The sequence below is a fragment of the Dendrobates tinctorius genome, unplaced genomic scaffold (assembly GCF_039654945.1).
Source record: "Dendrobates tinctorius isolate UK_male_01 unplaced genomic scaffold, ASM3965494v1 ptg000041l, whole genome shotgun sequence".
NCBI lineage: Eukaryota > Metazoa > Chordata > Amphibia > Anura > Dendrobatidae > Dendrobates > Dendrobates tinctorius.
In genome coordinates this window covers 7,102,770-7,127,398 of record NW_027361709.1, presented here as the reverse complement: position 1 = coordinate 7,127,398, position 24,629 = coordinate 7,102,770, and the positions used below count along the sequence as shown (strand labels likewise).

At 47.9% G+C, this 24,629-nt stretch overlaps 1 protein-coding gene and 1 long non-coding RNA gene across 5 annotated transcripts in view; one reads left to right on the top strand and one right to left on the bottom strand.

Moving 5' to 3' along the window:
- IP6K2 (inositol hexakisphosphate kinase 2) overlaps nt 1-6,084 on the bottom strand; it is a 35,500-nt gene extending 29,416 nt beyond the window's left edge. The window contains exon 1 of one of the 2 annotated variants that reach the window (XM_073575078.1): nt 5,947-6,084. The gene's annotated coding sequence lies outside the window, so the exon portion shown is untranslated. Of the gene's footprint in view, nt 1-5,814 lie in introns of both variants that reach the window. The other variant, XM_073575080.1, reaches the window with a different exon arrangement.
- The window catches only part of LOC141088856 (uncharacterized), a 152,428-nt gene continuing 133,840 nt past the window's right edge, over nt 6,042-24,629 (top strand). Inside the window, exons 1-2 of one of the 3 annotated variants that reach the window (XR_012232078.1) lie at nt 6,042-6,183; nt 24,247-24,371. This is a non-coding gene — a long non-coding RNA (uncharacterized lncRNA). Of the gene's footprint in view, nt 6,184-8,037; nt 8,227-24,246; nt 24,372-24,629 lie in introns of those variants that run through there. The other 2 variants (XR_012232077.1, XR_012232079.1) reach the window with 2 other exon arrangements.

Genomic DNA, 24,629 nt, shown 5'->3' with positions numbered 1-24,629 from the left:
GTGCCAGAAGACTGGAGAAGAGCAAATGTTGTTCCTATCTTCAAAAAGGGGAAGAAGGTGGACCCAGGCAACTATAGGCCGGTGAGTCTGACTTCTATACCAGGAAAGATCTTTGAACAAATTATTAAACAACATGTATGTCAATACCTGGATAAGAATGAAGTGATTAAACAGAGTCAGCATGGGTTTGTAACTAATAAGTCATGTCAGACTAACTTAATTTCCTTCTATGACGGTATCACTGATTGGGTGGATCAAGGAAATGCTTTAGATATAGTATATCTTGACTTCAGCAAAGCATTTGACAAAGTCTCTCATACAATCCTTATTGAAAAAATGACTAAGTATGGAATGGACAAGGCAGCTGTTAGGTGGATTCATAACTGGCTTAGTGATCGGACCCAAAGAGTGGTCGTAAATGGCTGCACATCCAGTTGGAAGAATGTCTCAAGTGGGGTACCACAGGGCTCTGTCCTGGGCCCTGTATTGTTCAACATCTTTATCAACGATTTAGATGAAGGAATTGAGGGTAAACTGATTAAATTTGCTGATGACACAAAGCTAGGAGGGATAGCTAATACTAGAGAAGAGAGAGAGAGGATTCAAAAAGATTTAAATAAACTGGAGAAGTGGGAAGCAACTAACAGAATGGTTTTTAACAGGGAGAAATGCAAAGTACTACATCTGGGCAATAAAAATGAAAAAAGCATATATAGAATGGGAGGAATAGGGCTAAGTGACAGCACATGTGAAAAAGACTTGGGTATACTAATAGATCACAGACTGAATATGAGTCAACAGTGTGATGCAGCAGCAAAAAAGGCAAATGCAATTCTAGGATGTATTAACAGAAGCATACAGTCTAGATCACGTGAAGTCATTATTTCCCTCTACTCCTCTTTGGTCAGACCTCATCTGGAATATTGTGTCCAGTTTTGGGCACCACATTTTAAAAAAGACATCAACAAACTGGAGCAAGTTCAGAAAAGAGCGACCAGAATGGTGACCGGTCTGCAAACCCTGTCTTATGAGGAAAGGTTGCAGGATTTGGGAATGTTTAGTTTGCAAAAGAGAAGACTGAGAGGAGACTTAATAGCTGTCTACAAATATCTAAAGGGCTGTCACATTGTAGAAGGATCAACTTTATTCTCATTTGCACAAGGAAAGACTAGAAGCAATGGGATGAAACTGAATGGGAGGAGACACAGATTATATATTAGAAAAATCTTTTTGACAGTTAGAGTGATCAATTAGTGGAACAGGCTGCCACGAGAAGTGGTGAGTTCTCCTTCAATGGAAGTCTTCAAACAGAGGCTGGACAGACATCTGACTGGGATGATTTAGCGAATCCTGCTTTGAGCAGGGGGTTGGACCAGATGGCCCAGGAGGTCCCTTCCAACTCTACGTTTCTATGATTCTATGTCCTGGGGATGGAGGGGTCCTGGCATACGGCATGTCCTGGGGATGGAGGGGTCCTGGCATACGGCATGTCCTGGGGATGGAGGGGTCCTGGCATACGGCATGTCCTGGGGATGGAGGGGTCCTGGCATACGGCATGTCCTGGGGATGGAGGGGTCCTGGCATATGGCATGTCCTGGGGATGGAGGGGTCCTGGTATACGGCCTGTGTTGGTGGGGGGGTCCAGTATATGGCCTGTGTTGGTGGGGGTTCCAGTATACGGCCTGCGTTGGTGGGGGGGTTCCAGTATACGGCCTGCGTTGGTGGGGGGGTTCCAGTATACGGCCTGCGTTGGTGGGGGGGTTCCAGTATACGGCCTGCGTTGGTGGGGGGGTTCCAGTATACGGCCTGCGTTGGTGGGGGGGATTCCAGTATACGGCCTGCGTTGGTGGGGGGGGTTCCAGTATATGGCCTGTGTTGGTGGGGGGGGGTCCAGTATATGGCCTGTGTTGGTGGGGGTTCCAATATACGGCCTGCGTTGGTGGGGGGGTTCCAGTATACGGCCTGCGTTGGTGGGGGGGGTTCCAGTATACGGCCTGTGTTGGTGGGGGGGTACAGTTTACGGCCCGTGTTGGTGGGGGGGGTCCAGTATATGGCCTGTGTTGGTGGGGGTTCCAGTATACAGCCTGCTTTGGTGGGGAGGGGCTATCCAGTATACAGCCTGTGTTGGTGGGGGGATCCAGTATACGGCCTGCGTTGGTGGGGGGGTTCCAGTATATGGCCTGTGTTGGTGGGGGGGTCCAGTATATGGCCTGTGTTGGTGGGGGGGGTCCAGTATATGGCCTGTGTTGGGGGGGGGGTCCAGTATATGGCCTGTGTTGGGGGGGGGGTCCAATATACGGCCTGCGTTGGTGGGGGGGTTCCAGTATACGGCCTGCGTTGGTGGTGGGGGTTCCAGTATACGGCCTGCGTTGGTGGTGGGGGTTCCAGTATACGGCCTGTGTTGGTGGGGGGGTCCAGTTTACGGCCTGTGTTGGTGGGGGGGTCCAGTTTACGGCCTGTGTTGGTGGGGGGGGTCCAGTATATGGCCTGTGTTGGTGGGGGTTCCAGTATACAGCCTGCGTTGGTGGGGAGGGGCTATCCAGTATACAGCCTGTGTTGGTGGGGGGATCCAGTATACGGCCTGCGTTGGTGGGGGGGTTCCAGTATATGGCCTGTGTTGGTGGGGGGGTCCAGTATATGGCCTGTGTTGGTGGGGGTTCCAGTATACAGCCTGTGTTGGTGGGGAGGGGCTATCCAGTATACGGCCTGCGTTGGTGGGGGGGTCCAGTATACGGCCTGCGTTGGTGGGGGGGTTCCAGTATACGGCCTGCGTTGGTGGGGGGGGGGGGTCCAGTATATGGCCTGTGTTGGTGGGGGTTCCAGTATACAGCCTGCGTTGGTGGGGGGGTTCCAGTATACGGCCTGTGTTGGTGGGGGGGGTCCAGTATATGGCCTGCGTTGGTGGGGGGGTTCCAGTATACGGCCTGCGTTGGTGGGGGGGTTCCAGTATACGGCCTGTGTTGTTGGGGCGGGGTCCAGTATACAGCCTGTGTTGTTGGGGGGGGTCCAGCATACGGTCTGTGTTGTTGGGGATCCAATATACAGCCTGTGTTGCTTGTTGGGGGGGTCCAGTATAAGGCCTGCGTTGCTTGGAGAGGGGGGTCCAGTATAAGGCCTGTGTTGTTTGGGGTCCAATATACAACCCGTGTTGTTGGGGGGGTCCAGTATACGGCCTGTGCTGTTGGAGGGGTCCCTTTATACGGACGGTCCTGTGGGGGGGGCAGTATACGGCCTGTGCTGTTGGGGGGGTCCCTTTATACGGACGGTCCTGTGGGGGGGGCAGTATACGGCCTGTGCTGTTGGGGGGGTCCCTTTATACGGACGGTCCTGTGGGGGGGCAGTATACGGACTGACGTGTTGGGGGGTCCAGTATATGGACGATCCTGTGGGGGGGCAGTATACGGCCTGTGCTGTTGGGGGGGTCCAGTATATGGACGATCCTGTGGGGGGGGGCAGTATACGGCCTGTGCTGTTGGGGGGGTCCCTTTATACGGACGGTCCTGTGGGGGGGCAGTATACGGACTGACGTGTTGGGGGGTCCAGTATATGGACGATCCTGTGGGGGGGCAGTATACGGCCTGTGCTGTTGGGGGGGGTCCAGTATATGGACGATCCTGTGGGGGGGTCCAGTATACGGACGATCCTGTGGGGGGGGGGCAGCATATGGCCTGTGCTGTTGGGGGGGTCCCTTTATACAGACGGTCCTGTGGGGGGGTCCCTTTATACGGCCTGTGCTGTTGGGGGGAGGTCCAGTATACGGACGGTCCTGGGGGGGGGCAGTATACGGACGGTCCTGTTGGGGGCAGTATACGCACAGTCCTGTTGGGGGGGATCCAGTATACGGCCTGTGCTGTTGGGGGGGGGGGGTCCAGTATACGGACGGTCCTGGGGGGGCAGTATACGGACGGTCCTGGGGGGGGCAGTATACGGACGGTCCTGGGGGGGGGGGCAGTATACGGACGGTCCTGGGGGGGGGGGCAGTATACGGACGGTCCTGGGGGGGGGGGCAGTATACGGACGGTCCTGGGGGGGGGGGCAGTATACGGACGGTCCTGGGGGGGGGGCAGTATACGGACGGTCCTGGGGGGGGGCAGTATACGGACGGTCCTGGGGGGGGTTCCCTTTATACGGCCTGTGCTGTTGGGGGGAGGTCCAGTATACGGACGGTCCTGGGGGGGGGGGGGCAGTATACGGCCGGTCCTGTTGGGGGCAGTATACGCACAGTCCTGTTGGGGGGGATCCAGTATACGGCCTGTGCTGTTGGGGGGGGGGGTCCAGTATACGGACGGTCCTGGGGGGGGGCAGTATACGGACGGTCCTGGGGGGGGGCAGTATACGGACGGTCCTGGGGGGGGCAGTATACGGACGGTCCTGGGGGGGGGCAGTATACGGACGGTCCTGGGGGGGGGCAGTATACGGACGGTCCTGGGGGGGGGCAGTATACGGACGGTCCTGGGGGGGGGCAGTATACGGACGGTCCTGGGGGGGGCAGTATACGGACGGTCCTGGGGGGGGGGCAGTATACGGACGGTCCTGGGGGGGGGCAGTATACGGACGGTCCTGGGGGGGGGCAGTATACGGACGGTCCTGGGGGGGGGGCAGTATACGGACGGTCCTGGGGGGGCAGTATACGGACGGTCCTGGGGGGGGCAGTATACGGACGGTCCTGGGGGGGGGGCAGTATACGGACGGTCCTGGGGGGGCAGTATACGGACGGTCCTGGGGGGGGCAGTATACGGACGGTCCTGGGGGGGGCAGTATACGGACGGTCCTGGGGGGGGGGCAGTATACGGACGGTCCTGGGGGGGGCAGTATACGGACGGTCCTGGGGGGGGGGCAGTATACGGACGGTCCTGGGGGGGGGCAGTATACGGACGGTCCTGGGGGGGGGCAGTATACGGACGGTCCTGGGGGGGGGGCAGTATACGGACGGTCCTGGGGGGGGGGCAGTATACGGACGGTCCTGGGGGGGGGGCAGTATACGGACGGTCCTGGGGGGGGGGCAGTATACGGACGGTCCTGGGGGGGGGGGCAGTATACGGACGGTCCTGGGGGGGGGCAGTATACGGACGGTCCTGGGGGGGGGGCAGTATACGGACGGTCCTGGGGGGGGGGCAGTATACGGACGGTCCTGGGGGGGGGGCAGTATACGGACGGTCCTGGGGGGGGGGCAGTATACGGACGGTCCTGGGGGGGGGCAGTATACGGACGGTCCTGGGGGGGGGCAGTATACGGACGGTCCTGGGGGGGGGCAGTATACGGACGGTCCTGGGGGGGGGCAGTATACGGACGGTCCTGGGGGGGGGCAGTATACGGACGGTCCTGGGGGGGGGCAGTATACGGACGGTCCTGGGGGGGGGCAGTATACGGACGGTCCTGGGGGGGGGCAGTATACGGACGGTCCTGGGGGGGGGCAGTATACGGACGGTCCTGGGGGGGCAGTATACGGACGGTCCTGGGGGGGGCAGTATACGGACGGTCCTGGGGGGGGCAGTATACGGACGGTCCTGGGGGGGGGGCAGTATACGGACGGTCCTGGGGGGGGGCAGTATACGGACGGTCCTGGGGGGGGGCAGTATACGGACGGTCCTGGGGGGGGGCAGTATACGGACGGTCCTGGGGGGGGGCAGTAGGCAGAGTCTCGCAGCTTCTGCCCCCCGGATAGGATATATATGACATCCTGCCTGTCATTCACATTACAACTCCCAGAATCCCCTGTGAGATTCACCATCTCTGGACCATGCTGAGACTTCTGGTTCTACTGTAACATCACTGTAAGCTATTCATGGCATGCTGGGAGTTGTAGTCCCTTACGTCTATTAGAATGACAGGCTTCAATTCTCCCAATGTCGCAGCCCGTTATCCCCTCGTCACCTCCCCGCCTCCTGCGGTTGTAGGTGAGGCGCTCCCAGACACATATGGCCGGGCAGGACCGGTTTCTTTTACCTCGGCTTCCCCTCCGTCCCGGCCTCTGAGCTGCGGAGCTTCCTCTCTTTTGTCTCGGCGGAATCAAAATGTCGGCATCGTCCTGTCGGGCTGAGAGTAGAGCCGCCTGCCTATTGGTGGGATACAGGAGGCGCTCGCTGATTGGATGAAGCTCCCGGCGTGTTGCTACGGGGCGCGAGGTTACCATGGTAGAGTGTGCCAGAATCAGATCCTCCTCAGAGGGTGAAGAGTGAGGAGGTGGGTGAGGGGCGCTCCGTGTGCGGGGACATGGCTGCTGCTCAGCGCAAGTGTGTGCTTCTTGTCACTTCCTCATGATTGGAGAGGAAGGCAAGCAAATAATGATAAGACGCCGCCACAGGCCGCGCTGACAGGACCCCGGGACCCCCCTCCACTAGTCCTCTGTAGCATACAGCTGGCCAAACGATAACACATACTCTACCGTATGGACTTTTTTTTTTTTTTTGCAAAATTGCATTTTTTTCAGTAATTTTTTTTAAAAGTGTGAATATCAGGTGTATTTTTGTGTGCAAAGCAATATTTTCCTGAAGCCTAATGGATGAGGTATTATGGGGGGATTCACTCTACAACAGTGGTCCAGACCCCCTGTTAAAGGGTATAAATCCCCCAAAACATCCCACTTATAAAGTGATACTGCCCTCCCCCTTAGAAACTAATATTGGCTGGGCACCCGCTTATAAAAGTGTTGCCCGCAGCGCCCCTTTCACATTAGTGCCACTTCTGTGCCCCCCTAAAAAGTAATAATGTTCTTCCCATGCCCCTTTCACAATGAAGCCCCAAGTGCCCTTTGTCGGGTAATATTCTAAGTCTCCCTTATAAAAATATGTTCCCAAAAAAGAAATAATGCCCCTTACTAAATAAGTGCCCCCAAACAAGCAATAAAGCGCCAGAATGTTCCCAAAAAATAAATAATGCCCCAGAGGGCTCACCCAAATAATGTCTTGGAGTATGTCTGCCGCCAGGGTGTCAATGCCCCAGAAAAAAAGAAACCTAACCCGTAGGTCCCCTACAAGCCCACCAGCCCGGTCTGCTCTTTTAGCGTCTAAGCGCCGGTGATGGTGTGGTTGTCCTGCCTCCTCCCTGCCGGCTTTCCCAGGGCTTTTTTTGGATTGGTAGACCTGTTGCAAAATGATTCATATGTCACACCGCAATTATGATCTTGCATCAGGGATGCAGGTGCTGCAGCTCAGCTCCTATTGAAGTGAATGCGATCCAAGCTGCGGTACCTGAGAATGGCCGCTTCACGGTGAGGTGATTGGTGAGGCTCACGGAGTGACCAGCCCCTTTAATTTCATCCTTGTGCCCTATGTGGATAGCAGATAACTCATCCTAAAGGAGAATTCCCATCTTATGGCTTATTTACTCAGGCGATCGCCTAAATTTGGTTGTTGAGCAGTGATACGGGCAGAGAGATTGATAATGTGACAGTCGTGGCCTCATACATGTCATGTCAGCTCCTGTTTACACGGGACGATGCATTGCTGATAATGACTTTTGTGCATGCACCAAAATTAAGCGTTTTGCTAGTCCGATAGCTGATTGCTGGTGTGTTTACATCGGCTTTATATGGACACTTTTTCGCCCAATGGTTCGTGTAAAAGGCCCAGGTAGATGGATGTCTGGAAGCACCGCCAACCCTGAATATGAAGGGGTTGCAGCTCCAGTATAACGTTGCGTTGTGTCCCAGCTAATTGCAGCCATGAGCCATCACTTGAATGGAGGTGTGCTGCACCGCCCCAACCCAACAGGTGTTGGGCGCTGTGCATGGCTGACTGGGCTGAATCTTTCCACAGCGTTACTCCTGCATTTTTAGGATCGGTGGGGTCTCCACCAATCATGAAGCGATTGATGTCCTATTCGAGCAAGGTGACTTCATTAGATGGGAACACACCTAGTAAAATTATTAATAAATCACAAGTAAAGTGTCTTCCCGGGTGGAGCTTCACGTCTTGATCTGTGGATTCACATAGGCTTGGTTTACTCCTATGTGTAAGCTGAGCACCTCATCATAATATAAGCAATTAGTTATGCTAATGTGGGACAAAGTGCTATTATTATGTTTCATAGCCATGTTATTGCTGACAATGTGTTTTGTGATTGCTTCATAGTAGAAACCGGGACGCAATATCATAATATAGACCAAGGGATCCATGATTCTGCGCTCGGTGAAGGCTCCTCTTCTTGAGTGTCGCCCACCAACCTCGTCCTATGTTACTAAGCATTGCCCGTAACGTGTTTGACCCCGTGTTGAATGCATCATGAGTAAGTTATCTAACTGGTCAAAAAAGCCTTTGTTGGAGTCATTTGCATCCATCGGAGGGGGGTTAGGTGCAGCCTCACCCATGGGGTTGGGTATTTATGGGCATCTCGCATACAACTAGAAAAACATGTGAGCCTACTGTGTCGATATCTAGTTCTTTCGTACGACAAAATACAAAACTTACCATATATCCAAGGAATAAGAATTATTAACACCCCCCCAACAAACCAAACACCCACCAAAAGAAAAAGAGAGAATAAAAAATCAGATCTGAAAGATTGCAAACTTGATGAAGAAATGATGATGAGCAACTTTATTAAATATTCTATTAACTGCAAGTATTTCTACCCACAAGTGATGACACCGTGTGCACGGCATTGCAGAGTGTGGCGGACACTTTTTTTTGTTGTTGTTCGTTGAAGTCACACGACACAAGGCCGTTCTGGCTCGTAATGAGTCCTACAATTATCTCCTTGTAAACCAATTTGAAACAAGTTCTTAAAACAATACTCAAGGGTGTAAACAAAACATGTCCTTCACCCATGAGTTATGCAGCAGGCCTGATCCACTACCCATGCGTGCAGCTATCCACTACAAGTTTACACCTTGATTGCTGTTTTTGGACATTACTTTCATCCACGCCCAGGCATTACTTTTCACTTAGAGTGTATTTCATCCTCCTGTACCTTTCCGCTGACACCTAAGTTCTTAAGGAGAGTCCGTCAGCAGTTTTGACCCTACAAAACTGCTGATCGCGATAGTAGAGGTGATCATACTTTGATGTACTGTTTATGCAGCAGTATTAATAAGAAAAGTAAGTTTTATTCTGATTTGCAAGACTATCCCTAGAGTTGGCCATACACATGTGATGGCTGTCGGCGGAACGTTCATTTGATCGACCCCGCTATCTCTTCCATACGCATGAGCGCTCCGCTTATCTCCTCTGTAAAGATAAGGATCTGGAATTAAAATTTCAACTATATCAAATATAATTTTGGAAGGGTCTAACGTAATATCATATATGTATATCCCCTAAAATGATACTTTATTAGTTAAAAACCACAAATGTGGTAACACACCAAAGAAAAAAAACAGTGACAAAAAATGTAAAGAAAAAGTGTTCAAACAAAGACCACACTAAGGTGACACCTAGGAATCCCTGATGTATACCTGAGCTTAAGTCTGCCTGGCCGCGGAGGTTGGCACCCTAGGGGGGAACGTTATGGCGCCCCCGCTCAACGATGGCTATCCCTAGGGGCCCTGATGTACCCTACAGCCACTGGTGGTACCCCCTACCCGATAAGGGGACCCCTATTTCTAGACAAAGACCAATCTGCTCTATAGAGGGCCGTGTGTCCCAAAGAAAGAGGTTAAAAATAGAACACACATGGCATCAGGTGGTATAACTGGATCCTGAAATGCATTACAATGCCCCACATAAGATATCAACAGTAAGACATCATGCACAGAATAATGGGATTCAAGACTGGACACTTTGAGTAGATTCAGTGATGCCATGATCTCACATGCACAAGATCTCTTAATGCAGAAAAAAAAAATTATCAATATACTAGCGGCTTGATTCACTAGTATCACAGAGATTAGATATCAATAGTACCCCATTGTTATATCCATTAACATCCCATTAGAAAAAGATAAACACAGAACTGCCACAGCGATACTCATCTGTGTTTACCGCCACCTGCCATCAATTAGTTAACTTGTGCATGAATTCTTCTCTTTATGGTAGACTTCGATACAGAAACACCTACATCCTGGAGAGTGTTCTTCACTTGGGTGTATGTGGTGAAGGGGATTTTCTTCACCATGGGAAGGATTCTGCGATCATCCACCACTGTTGTCTTCCGTGTATGTCCAGGCCTCTTTGCGTTCCCAAGTTCACCAGTGATTTTTTATTATTTCTCTGATGGATTTTTTTCTTTTTTCAGCCTAATGATGGTCTGTTTCTCTTCCATTGAGAACTCTGTTGTCCGCATGTTGTGGGTTCACTGCACCAGCTTCCTAATTCAAATGCTAAACCTGGCGTCAGCTGGGCGCAGGCCCATTCCAGAATTCTCCAGTCCCATATCTTGGGAAATTGGAACAGAGACCACAATTGCCGGAACAAAAGAGTCCAGACCCCAGGGAAAGTGAAAGCTTCACTAGCTTGGTGGATCGACGACAAAAATCTGCGCGGAGGAGTCAACTGGTCCCAGATTCCCTTGGTCACGGTAACTTCGAATGCCAGCAAAAAAGGCTGGGGAGCCGTAGTGTCCAAACGGCCATTCCAGGAGTTATGGAATCGGGAAGTGAGTGTGAGATTTTCAAACTTCAGAGAGCTGAAAGCAGTGGAAGAAGCTCTCCTGGCTGCAAGACACCTGGTCCAGGGCCATCATATCAAGGTCTACTCCGACAACGTGACGACAGTGGCTCACCTCAGGCACCAGGGTGGCACAAGGTCCAACAGCCTAGAGGGCCTCTCAGGTCAAATATTTTCCTGGGCCGAAAGGCACCTCCTTTCACTAACAGCGGTCCACCTAAAGGGGACCTCCAATCTTCAGGCAGACTTCCTGAGCACAAAAGAGGAATGTGGAAACCATAAAAAATTGCGATCAAGGATCCTAAGCCATTATATATTAATTCATATCTTTATTGAAAAAATACAGGACTTGACAAATGGGGGACATGTGCAAAGAAGCAAAGCATAAAGTGCAGCAGTGCAAAAACGCACAGGGCAGTCACGGTCAAAGGAAGAAGGAACAAACAGCTTAATATACAGATCCATTTCAAATAATTCAGGAGGCATACACTATACAGCGGGTGTTTGTATTACAAAAAGATGCCTATGGCAGCAAATGATAATAGTCACCACACAAGAGGTCCATGCCTATCGGATGTTATCCATATTTACACCATGTATGTAAATTAGGTTACACTGCCCACATGACTGTTCATATGTTGCTACCAAAGAGCAATAGGAACACCCGTTCTCTTAAGGGACCTATGATCTCTCCCACAGTGGAGCAATGGAACCACCCACCCAGAAGAGGTTAATACCCCGAGATTACATACCTCAACTAATGCCTTCTAATGACCGGACCCTCCGCACGTACCCCGACGCGCGTTTCGGAGCATAAAGCTCCTTCCTCAGGGGACATATGTGATGGCACATAGAGCGCATTTTTATGTGTGCCCACCGGAAGTGCCGCGGACTCCGCACCCGCCCGCCCCATTCAAAGCGGTGCCACCCCCCCATGACGTCACCGGACACACGCGGGCCCACGTGATCCGGCATCCGACGGGCTGGGCTGCACACGCCGAGGGAGAAGGCAAGGCGTGCATGCGCGGCACTGTAATGCCTCAGCGGCCATATTAACATGGGGCAAACGTAAGGGCACCAATGTGAACCATATACATTACAACATATACAACAGAGCCATATGTTCCTGACATATCAAAAACAGGTGTGCAGGGAATACATAGCAGTTCATCCCCACTCCACATAAAATACCACCATTCAGTGAAACATATCAATCCCCTCTCTTTAGGCACATCCCATTAGACCCATAATACCATATGCATATCTCATACATATTCCCTATTTGTCACATCATGGATCATGCATATACTATATAATTACAACAAAAACCCAGAATATAGAATATATGCATCCACCAATCTATACATTTTATTTTTTATTCATTTAAAGATATTTTCTTAATTCATAATATAAATATACATATAACTGGACATCAGGGCATATAAACGGATCATACGGATACCAATAAGTGTGTCCAAAGGAAAACACCTAGGGGAGAGCTGAAAGGTCCATATTGAATAGTGTTCATCCATATTTACATGGCAGATCCTCTCCGCTGTGGTCACCTGTGATCGAATATCAGGCCTTCTCCATTCCAGTCAGTTTCCCGCATAATGTGGTAAGGGACGACATACGATTCTTCCACCGAACACCATGGAAAATAGACATACATGTCCAAGAACGACTCCAGATCGATAAACACTACAACAAACTAAAACAAACACATAATTAAAAACTGTTAAAACCACATAAAAACCGCCACACTCATGTGCGCTCTAGCACAGACCCTAGATGTTTCATTGAGCAGGGGTCGTGAGGGGGTTATCCAAACCACCATCTACAGGAAACCCACGGCCAAGAATATGCTCCTACATGCATCCTCCTCACATCCCATACATATGGTACATTCTGTACTGGTAGGCCAATTTCTGCGTCTTCGAATTTGAAATTCAGGCCAAGGATTTGAGGGGTCGGTTTGCTGAGAGGGGCTATAGCAATCGGTCAAGTAAAAGGGCCTATTTACGGGCCAAGCATACCATTAGAAACGCCCTCTTGTATAAGACCAATGACGAGCCAAGAAATTCTGAGACAGTGAGATTTATTACCAATTTCAATGCTTGGTCTGAATAGGTATGCGGTATCCTAAATAAATCGTGGGATATTTTGAAGACAGATCCCATTCTGGCCAAAATTATTCCTGAGTAACCTCAAATCACTTATGGGAGGGCCAAGAATCTACGTGACCATCTAGTACGTAGTCATTACATTGGGGATCCTTCTATGACCTTTTTAGATGATATTGCCCGGAATAGAAGGGGTGGTAGTGTGGCCTGTGGCCATTGTGTGGCGTGTGTTAATATGGTCAAAGAGGACACGTTTACGGACTCTTCGGGACAGAAACAGTTTAGGATTGTTAAGTCTATTAATTGTACGTCCCGCAATGTTATATATTATGCTACATTCCCCTGCCCCTTGATCTATGTCGGGCTCACTACCCGACAATTAAAAGTTAGGATCAGGGAACATGTGTTAGGCATACAGGCCGCAGCTAGCGAGGAAGAGATGCATTTACTTAAAACGCTACCCAGGCACTTTAAGACACATCATAAATGTGACAGTAGTGGCCTGAAGGTTAGGGGCATTGATTCAGTGGACATGGGGATTCGGGGTGGGAGAATATCCCAACGCCTAGCCCAAAAAGAGTCGCGATGGATTTGGACCTTAAATACGATTCACCCAAATGGGTTAAATGAAAACCTGTCATACGTTCTATTTCTGTGATTGCAATTGCCCCCTTGGGTCTGTGCTAGAGCGCACATGAGTGTGGCGGTTTTTATGTGGTTTTAACAGTTTTTAATTGTGTTTGTTTTAGTTTGTTGTAGTGTTTATCGATCTGGAGTCGTTCTTGGACATGTATGTCTATTTTCCTTGGTGTTCGGTGGAAGAATCGTATGTCGTCCCTTACTACATTATGCGGGAAACTGACTGGAATGGAGAAGGCCTGATATTCGATCACAGGTGACCACAGCGGAGAGGATCTGCCATGTAAATATGGATGAACACTATTCAATATGGATCTTTCAGCTCTCCCCTAGGTGTTTTCCTTTGGACACACTTATTGGTATCCGTATGATCAGTTTATATTCCCTGATGTCCAGTTATATGTATACTTATATTATGAATTATGAAAATATTTTTAAGTGAATAAAAAATAAAATATATAGATTGGTGGATGCATATATTCTATATTCTGGGTTTTTGTTGTAATTATATAGTATATGCATGATCCATGATGTGACAAATAGGGAATATGTATGAGATATGCATATGGTATTATGGGTCTAATGGGATGTGCCTAAAGAGAGGGGATTGATATGTTTCACTGTATGGTGGTATTTTATGTGGAGTGGGGATGAACAACTGCTATGTATTCCCTGCACACCTGTTTTTGATATGTCAGGAACATATGGCTCTGTTGTATATGTTGTAATGTATATGGTTCACATTGGTGCCCTTAAGTTTGCCCCATGTTAATATGGCCGCTAAGGCATTACAGTGCCGCGCATGCGCGTCTTGCCGTCTCCCTCGGTGTGTGCAGCCCAGCCCCTGTAGGATGCCGGATCACGTGGGCCCGCGTGTGTCCGGTGACGTCATGGGGGGTGGCACCGCTTTGAGTGGGCGTGCGGGTGTCGCGTCTGCGGCACTTCCAGTGGGCACACATAAAAATGCGCTCTGTGCCATCACATATGCCCCCTGAGGAAGGAGCTTTATGCTCCGAAACACGCGTTGGGGGTACGTGCGGACGGTCCGGTCATTAGAAGGCATCAGTTGAGGTATGTAATCTCGGGGTATTAACCCCTTCTGGATGGGCGGTACCATTGCTCCACTGTGGGAGAGATCATAGGTCCCTTAAGAGAACCGGTTTTCCTATTGCTCTATGGTAGCAACATATGAACAGTCATGTGGGCAGTGTAACCTAATTTACATACATGGTGTAAATATGGATAACATCCGATAGGCATGGACCTCTTTTGTGTGGTGACTATTATCATTTGCTGCCATAGGCATCTTTTTGTAATACAAACACCCGCTGTATAGTGTATGCCTTCTGAATTATTTGAAATGGATCTGTATATTAAGCTAATAGTTTGTTCCTTCTTCCTTTGACCGTGACTGCCCTGCGCATTTTTGCACTGCTGCACTTTGCTTCTTTGCACATGTCCCCCATTTGTCAAGTCCTGTCTTTTTTTCAATAAAGATATGAATTAATATATAATGGTTTGGGATCCTTGATCGCAATTTTTTGTGGTTTCCACATTCCTCTTTTGTGTTTAGCAGCGATTAATCCCTGATGGTCCAGTAATAAAAGCATCTAGGTAGTTGGACATGAGATACAGGATGCTGGTTTATTCCTTTGCTATTGTGATCAGACTTCCTGAGCAGAAGATGTATCCAGCCTGGCGAGTGGAGTCTGAATGGAAGAATCTTTTAGCGCCTAGTGAACAGGTGGGGCCTTCCGGAGGTGGATCTACTAGCATCAAGCAGAAATGCTGAAGTAGGAAACTACTTCTCCCTGAACCCCAGGGACAGATCTCTGGGGGTAGATGCCTTTGCCCACAAGTGGGAGTTCCGTCTGGCGTATGTCTCCCCTCCCCAGTTCCAATCCTTGCTGCAACCCTGAGAAAGATACGAGAAGATCGAACTCAAACCATCCTGGTGTCTCCGCTATGGCCGAAGAGGAGCTGGTATTCTTTAATTACGGAACTCCAGGTAGACGGGCCGCTCCTCCTACCCCTGGAAGACGACCTCCTCCTGCAGGGCCCCCTACATCATCCAATCATCCAAACCTTCGAGGAATGAAGTTAGCGGCCTGGTTACTGATACCCAGATCTTGAGGGCCAAGGGTCTATCAGAGGCGGTAGTCCAAACCCTTCAGAAGTCGCGGAAGCCAGGCACCAATGCCATATACAACAAAGTATGGAAAAAATTTTCATCATGGTGTCTGCCGAATCTGCCTGACCCAGAAAATCCTAACATCTCCCATATCCTAGATTTCTTACAGAGGGGGCTCGAGTTAGGCCTAAAACCTAGCACCCTGAAAGGTACAAGTCTCGGCCTTAAGCTCCATGTTTGACTGTGACTTAGCCAGCCACCGGTGGATAAGAAGGTTCATGACATCAGCCACGAGGCTACTTCCAAAAAAACAAATTGTCATTCCACCATGGGACTTGAATGTGGTGCTTAGGGGACTCACTCAACCACCCTTTGAGCCTCTGTCATTGTGTACTTCTCAGCTCCTCTCCTGTAAAGCGGCCTTCCTTGTAGCAATAATCTCAACAAGACGTATAGGAGAGCTCCAGGCTCTTTCAATTAGAGAGCCCTACCTAACCATTAGAGATGATTCCATAGTGCTTTCCCTTGATCCATCCTTTCTCCCGAAGGTCGTGTCTGACTTTCATAGGTCACTGAATATAATACTTCCCTCGTTTTGCCAAAACCCAGCGAACCCTAAAGAGGAGGTGTTTCATACGCTGGATGTAAGGCGCGTAATCCTCCACTACTTGGATTATACTAAACCCTACAGAATCTACCACAACCTGTTCATCCATTCGTCGGGTGCAAACAAAGGAAAGAAGGTGGCAAAGAACACCATTGCCAACTGGATCAAGAAAGCCATCTCTGAAGCATATCTAGCGCAAAACATCACACTCCCTGCGGGGAACAAGGCTCATTCAACACGATCTAGCTCTGCCTCATGGGCTGAGAGGGCAGGCGCATCCTCAGAGCAGATCTGCAAGGCGGCAACTTGGTCCTCGTTACATACATTTACAAAACACTATAGTTTGTAACTTGTATCCAACAGGGATTTAGTCTTTGGCCGAAAAGTTATTCAGGCCGTAGTCCCCCCGCCCCCAGTGCAGTATAGGTTGTTTTACCTCCTATGCAGTCGTGGAAGGTTGCTAGAGAAAATAGAATTAGACTTACCGGTAATTCGGTTTCTAGAAACCTTCCACGACAGCACTATTTCCCACCCTGTATTCTTGGATAAGTTCTGAGAATATTAAGGTAACCGGTGCTACGAGGTTCAGGTTATAAGTCACTGGTGAGAGGGAGGTGTGAGGGACCTTTTAACCTCTTTGTGCTTCCTGTCCCCATTAGGGCGTGGAGACAACCTCCTATGCTGTCGTGGAAGGTGTCTAGAAACCCAATTACCGGTAAGTCTAATTCTATTATCCTTACTCAAATTAGGATGTGAATACCCTCAAGTTAAAGCTAAGCGTTTGCACAGTAAGCCCATATTGATTATAGAACTGGATCTTGAATATGTTTTGGTAAACAGTTAAAATGCCAAAACTCGTGTCACCATCCAAATATTTGAGTACCTAACTATATGTGCGCTATTGCTCCATTTACATAGGGGAGGTCAGGACTCCTATTCTCAGGATCTGTGGGGTCCCACCACTGTGAATCGGTAATGTTATTCATGGGACAGCCACTTTAATGCGGAGAATGTACAGCATAGACAATGAGTGGAGCAGAGGTGCACATGGTCACCCTCTGCTCTATTCAGACCGGAATCAGTCAGGGACCCAGTTGGAGATATACATGTCAAGTTTTTGTTTTTTTTAATCCTCCATCTGTTATTGGCAGAATAGGCTATTTATGGGACAGAATCAGGTCCTTGGATTTATCAAATCGGCATCAATCTTTCCTGGAAGAAATGTAATCATTCAGTCTCTTGTATGAAATCTTGAAGATACAAAGTTCTCTCATTGCCTCCCGTTTATGTAAACATCAGATGTTCTCCCTTTATTGCGATGATATCAATTTTACCATTTTGAGTCAATAATCACAACATGGATTTGAAGCTGGAGATGCAGAGGTATTCAAAGGGCAGAACAAAAGATTCTCCAAAGAAATCAAATCAATCTGCAATCATCTGAAAAATAGAAGATGCAGTGTTATCCTGAGAAAGCGGGTTATTCTTCTGGGAAATGTAGAGTACAAGTTGTTTAACTGCACAAGGACTGTGATAGACAGATAAGAAGTAAGGAATTACAGTTACGGTATGTCTTATCCAAAGTTCATGTAGCCTTAAAAGTGGCCATATACGTTAGGCAGAAATAGGTTGATGGTTGAACTGCCAAGGAACGAATAATCACTTGGTGAATGATTGTTACGAAATATTCTGGAGCCATTCTTTCGGAAAGATCATTACTGGACAAGGACCTATCGGACGACCAGTTGGTAGTTCTCAGATGCTATAGTTGACATATCTACACACCCTAAAGCCCAGACCAGGCCGCAGATCATGGCAGAGAGCGATCACTGATTGGCCTATGTAACATGGAATTCTTTTACAGCGTGACAACTTTCACAGATCAATCGTGAACAACAGAAAATTACTCATTTATAGCCAACCTAAAGCCAATGCAAATTAAGGTGGTAATATACATTGTCACGACTGATCAGTTTGGACTCCTCCACTAGCAATCAGTTTTGAGTCAAATGTGCATGCTATTTAAATGGGCTGCCCACTAGTGGACTGTTAATGGGTGCTGCGCAAATTAAAAACAAAAATCTATACTTACATCCTGGACTGGTGGAGCTTCTCATTTCTGTGTCCCTCACCGGTCTCCTGACGTAAACAATGTCATGCGACCACTGCAGCCAATCGGCGGAAATGCCGACTTAATTGCGAAGGCTGCAGCTGATCAGAAGCTACTGATTGCAGCAGTAATGCGACATTTATGTCAGAAGACCAACGGGGGACATGGGACTCAGCGTGGAGGAGTGGCGCCAGTCCGGGACGTAAGTGTAGACTTTTTTATCATGTACGTAGCACCATGGGAACATTAATAAGGGGTTGTCCACTACTGGCACCATTTCTCAATAAACTTAAGTGGTATGCGATAAGATTAGGCATATAAAATCAAGGACTTGCATAAAAATAATGCTACATTAAAATCAGGTTACTCGCTGTGTGACCATTGGGATTAACCCATATTGAACAGTTACTAAGTTTGTAGTGAGCTTGGTGTGGAGATCCACAGTACTGATAGAGTAGAAAACGAAGTTATTGTGAGCGCGGCCTCCTTTATTCATAGATTCTTACAGTAGAGTACCGTTACACATAGCGACGCTCCAGCGATCCCATCAACGATACGACCTGGTAAGGATCGCTGGTACGTTGCTACATGGTCGCTAGTAAGCTGTCAAACAGGCAGATCTACTCGATCACGCAGCAACGATACAGCGATCCATATAAAGACCTCGGCGGTCGTTGGGACCTGGTCACACAGCAGCTATTCTGATGACTCAGGCCTGTGTCCCTGAGTTCTGAGTCGCCAACGAGGTCGCTCGTCGTTGTTATGGGGCGTCAAACACAGCGATGCATGCTGGCCAGCGGGACACCAATGATCAAAAAATGGCCTAGGACATTCGAGCACGATCAGAGATATCGCAGCGGGGGGGCCAGTCGCCGGTATGTGTCACACGTAGCGAGATCGCTGGCGCGTCACAAAATCTGTGACGTTTCAGCGATCTTGCTATGTGTGAAGTACCCTTTATAGAACTTGTTGCTTTAGGACTAGTACTGATAGGCGTCGGGTTCCTGCCCCTGCACAGGAGGAATCCGTTGCCTTGCCTTCTGCGGTCTCCTCTCCAGCCGCAGAGGAGCCTGCTCAGCACAGACGTCGTTCCTGGCGTCTTGCTCAGTCTACTACTGTTGGCTTAGTTACTGCTGCCAATCAGGGTTCAGCTATAGTAACCTGCAATAGCCATCAGTGAGCAGCTCTTGGGACTAAGTTCTTCTTTTGGCCCACTGAGCATGCCCGTGGGAAGTCCTCTCATTGGAGGTCTGAGGTCACATGCTCAGGTCCTATTGCTGCTCCCAATGGAGCACTAGGAAGTTCCCGGAAGGACACTGCTATAAAAGGTTCGCATGGCCGCTCGGCCATGCGCTAGTATAGACTCAAATGTTTATGGAGTGTATGATGATGGATGCATGTATCTGGCGACTGACTCCTTATGAAACCCCTATCCTTGGTTGTGTCTGTTGTTAGGCTTTAGCGGTTAGAGTCAGCGCCTGTCAGTGGCTAGTGTATACGCCACAGTGCTTTCCAGTCTTCTGCACACTAGTGTCTGATGGTGTCGCCCACTGTAGGGCACTATCGTACCGTGGCAAGTGACAGCCACGCCTGTGCAACGTCTTGCGCAACCTGTGCAACGCCTTGCGCAACCTGTGCGCTTATCTGGCCCAATCCTGGGCGATTGGTGGCGCCCACCTGAGCGGCACTGTGCACACTTGCACGGGCTATATTTAGCTGGCACCGCAGTCGCGGCGCCGAGCACTAGCGGTCTAGAGTGATTCCAGTCCTGTGGTCTAAGGGCCGAGTCCTGTGACCTTACGCTATGCGCTTCCTCTGCCGAGTCCTGTGGGGTTAACAGGCTCCGGCGTTTCTTTCAGTGGCTCTGTGAAGTAACAGAGTTCGCTCCTGTGCACACCGGGTCAGTGGTTATCTTGCCGGTGTAGACTTGGTACTCCGCCATTGCTAAGCAGCAGTTTTCAATCTCTTCTTGAACTTTTGTGGTAACAACATAACAAACGTTGACCCCACACAATGATGTAAGTATCTTTAAAATTTTTATAAACTTTATTAAACATAAAAGTACAACATGACATACAAATATACACAGTAGAAGTGCTGGAACACAAAATAGAAAAGGGACTACAGTCCATGGAATCTCACATTATGGCATCAAAGATAACCACCCACAAAAAGGGGGTTATGCAAGAGGGACAAAAACCCACTATCATTGTATCAAATTACATATACAAGGATGCAACGTTGTAGTTATTTATAAGATTGCAATAAACCGCAATCAGTTGAGGCCAAATTGCCCACAATGGAATATCAAACTACACAAAATAGACCGCATGAACCCTGTGGTGCCCCCTATAGCATGACCCCCATCAGAGGCCAGTTATACACACATAGTAAATGACTAAACTTTCCCATACCAGAATGTGCCTATGGAGATGCCTGGACGTCCCTCTGCCCCGACGCGCGTTTCGCACTGCTTCTTCGGGAGGCGTTTCAATCTCTGCACGGTGGACCCCGGGTTGTGATCGCACTTCCTTATATTTTATATTTGATGCAATCCGCAACCCTAACAAGGACAGAGAAACTAGGGAACAAAAAGCTCAGTAGGGTTTTATCTGATGATAGGTGGCAATAAATGGCAGCGAATGGCTCACCTAGTTCTGTTGTGTATTACACAACATAAATAAGACTTGAAGAAATCAGAAGCTGCAGACCCATGGATTGCAAAACCAAAGATTGACAGAAGTAAAAAGAATATGTGGTTCCTCAGCGCTGCTGAGATCCAAAGGAAAAATTCAAGCTTACTGAGGTTGTGTCTTGAATGACTTTGAAACGTGTTGATAATAAAACAGCATCAAGTTTATCATGTCTCCTGAATTTTTCCTTTGGGTTGCTTTAGGGGCACAGATGAGTGAGGACTAATGGGCCATGTACCTGAGAGGTATGGGTAATCCACCCTTTTCTAGGGTATTTAAATACATGGCTATGATAGTGAAACAACATTTTATCCAGGGAAGTTGAAACTCTAGATAAAGCTCTGATTTACCATGATATATCGTATACTTTTGGATTCTGCCATCCTGTCCAGTCCATTCTTCCCCCAACTTGAGGCATCAGGGGATCTTTTGATATCCCTCATAGACATTATATCGGTCGTAGATGTTCGGATACACTAACTGACAATGCGTTCGATATGATCGATATGTTGTTGTATGATGTTAAAAAAAAAAACCACACAGATTCCAGTCCATGTATTACAACCAAATGTACGAAGATAAAATTATTCCTTTCTTTCCATCCCAAGCATTCCTAGGATATTATGCCAATCAAGGATTACAGAAATTTTGCCTTGCGCGTAAGTTTTTTTTTGGACCGAGTCTCACGTTGTGCACTCAACCAAAGGACAAAGTATCCAATGTTTAATAGAAAGATCCACTAATCCGTGTACAATAAGAGACATTATTTAATAATTGACGTCTCCTATTGCAGGTTGTGCAATCTCGCCCGCTTCTGTCCGTCATGTTAGAGGTTTGTTACCTATTGTATGCCTATTAATGGTATATAAATATGTCACAACACCCGATGAATGAAGCCATTCAAGGTCATGTCAGCAGCCCAATGATTTAGGAGGTAAGGCACATTTTAATAAGCCCGGACTAGTTTCAAAACAATAAACAAAGACTGAAATGAGTTGGCTGCGATACGGTTACGCAAGAGTGATATTCGTTCCAATGCTAATATTATGACACCTATTAAGTAGAGAGTTTCACTGCTTTATTATCATCATCTTGAAATCATTACTGTGCCTATATAAAAACAATAATGGGTGACGCCTGAAATGTTATTTTTCAATCCTGCATTGATTTGCCTTTTGGCTCTAAAAGTCCATGCAAAAATCAATGTGACAAGCAAAACAAGTGTCAAAACTATGGTTATTTAAGGGTCAAAAAAGATGTATAGTCATAGTACTATTAAGCTCATATTTGGTTACTGAATGTGATGTTCTTAGAGCCCAGGCTACATGAAGGAAGGCTTTCTCTAGCCATGTTTCTGTCAACATTGCTTAGCCCTGTCTCTTTCTTAGGGTAAATGTAGGCTTTTGGTGGAAATATGTCGCCTATTTAGACCAAATTGACAGATTGATCACACAAGAAAGATCAATAAAGAAAATGTGCACCCTGGTTGCTACTAGACTTAGATGCAGAAGTCTTGAGATAATAGAATAGACATGGCTCAAGGAAGGTGCCATGTGTGTGTGTGTTATCCTAAAAGCCAAGGCTCTCAGGTTATTCTTGCTTTTTGCAACTGTTGCGCTCTCTTTGTCTGATAACAGAGATCCAACTCTCTCTGAAGGGGAGAAGATACAGATTAGATATTACAAAAAACTTTTTGATAGTGAGGGTGATCAATGAGTGGAACATGCTGCAGCGAGAGGTGGTGAGTTCTCTTTCAATGGAAGTCTTCAAACAGAAGCTGATGGTTTAGTGAATCCTGCATTGAGCTGGGGGTTGACCACGATGACCCTTGAGGTCCCTTCCAACTCTACCATTCTAAGATTCTATGAACTCTCCCGCATAGTCATTGATTAAAATTCTGGTTGCGCAAATCCACCATTTAAAGCGTCTCTCTGACCCAGGCACCACATTTCATTTGTGGTGGGGTATAAGAAGAAGCAATATTTGATGTGCTTATTTTGTGCCACTATGCTACTGCGTTGGCCACTCCAAGGCTCCGAAGAACATGAATATGGTCACTATGGAGAGAGGGGAATAAGCCATTGCCAACTTCTCTTGTGGCAGATTATTACAGTGAGAACATGCCTAACATGAAATCTAAGATACCCAATTCTTTTTTCTTCTAAGCCATCTCCATACACGTTAAAAGGTCAGCTAGTCCTGCCAAAATTGGTGGGTCCTTCCAATATTAATCTAATGTGTATGGACACCTTTAGGAGATTATACAGTAATCTCTTACACACAGGATAACATGTTGTTCTCGGTGATCTGACTAAGGAAACCAATCCCTGAAACGGGGCTCTCAAACAGCCTGTCAGAATGGAGCTGCGGTTGCACGTTGCTCTTCTTTCTCCAGCAGTTCTATAGACAATGAATGTAGCAGTGGCTGCAGTGCTTTGCTTTCTCCATCAGTTCTATAGACAAGGAATGGACAATAGACAATGAATGGAGCAGTGACTGCAGTGCTTTGCTTTCTCCATCAGTTCTATAGATAATGAATGAAGTAGTGGCTGCAGTGCTCTGCTTTCTCCAACAGTTCTATAGACAATGAATGGAGCAGTAGCTGCAGTGCTCTGCTTTATCCAACAGTTCTATAGACAATGAATGGAGTAGTTGCTGTAGTGCAGGGGCAGCACGGTGGCTCAGTGGATAGCACTGCAGCCTTTCAGCGCTGGAGTCCTGGGTTCGAATCCCACCAAGGACAACATGTTGGTAACCCCAGACCCCTGATCCTAACCACACAACTAGCAGCAGCCGTGGAGCGTTCCTACGATGAATCTAGACGCCTCGTCACCGCCGGAGCAGACCCCAAAGGAATAGATAGCCCCCACACATGTATTGATGGTGAAACAAGATTAAACTTGTAGGAAAATAGGCAGGAAAATAGGCTGAACAAGCGATGGGGCCCAAACTAAATAGAAATCTGCAATCTGCCCAAAAAACCCTACTAAAATAATGTGTGCAAACTGTAAAGCGCTGCAGAATATAAAAAAAAAATAAAGAAGAAAAAATAGATATTCTATAGACAATGAGAATGGAGCTGCGGTTGCACGGTGCTCTGCTTTCTCCAACAGTTCTATAGACAATGAATGGAGCTGTGCATGTATAGCCACCTTTCCTTTTTAACGGAGAATCTCAGAACTCTTTTCTCAATATCCAGTGGATAGGTAATGACTTGCAATGTTGGGAAAGAGAGAGCCAATCTCCAACCAGCATGTTAGATATTCACTAAGGTTGCAGTCTTCAAATATTGTTCTTAGAGTCCACGAGAACCCCTGTGTACATGAAATTACTGCCATGAATTAAAAAAAATACAGATACAATGTTCTCAGTTCACGTTTTTAATTCTCTTTTTGACAGCTGGACGATTTTAATGCTTTGGAAGGAAAGCTTCAAGCAGTTCAGAGCTTTGGAGCGTCTCCAGACACCTAATATAATAAAGGCCGACTAATCACTTGACTCAGCAATCTAATTTGGCAGAACTGGTAGGTTTCACATTAATTATTTTGTTTTTCTCTGTGAATTGTGACCCTTATCCCACTTCCTTAACCAGCTGATAAATAAGTAGTTCTTTCATTCTGTAAGCTCAAATGAATGCAGCACTGCTTTAAGACGGGGGCAACTCGGGAGTGTAACAAGCTACTGCTATTAACAAGGGGCAACTCGGGAGTGTAACAAGCTACTGCTATTAACAAGGTCAACAAACCGAAAGATTCTGCTGACCATTGAATGTCACACAGATC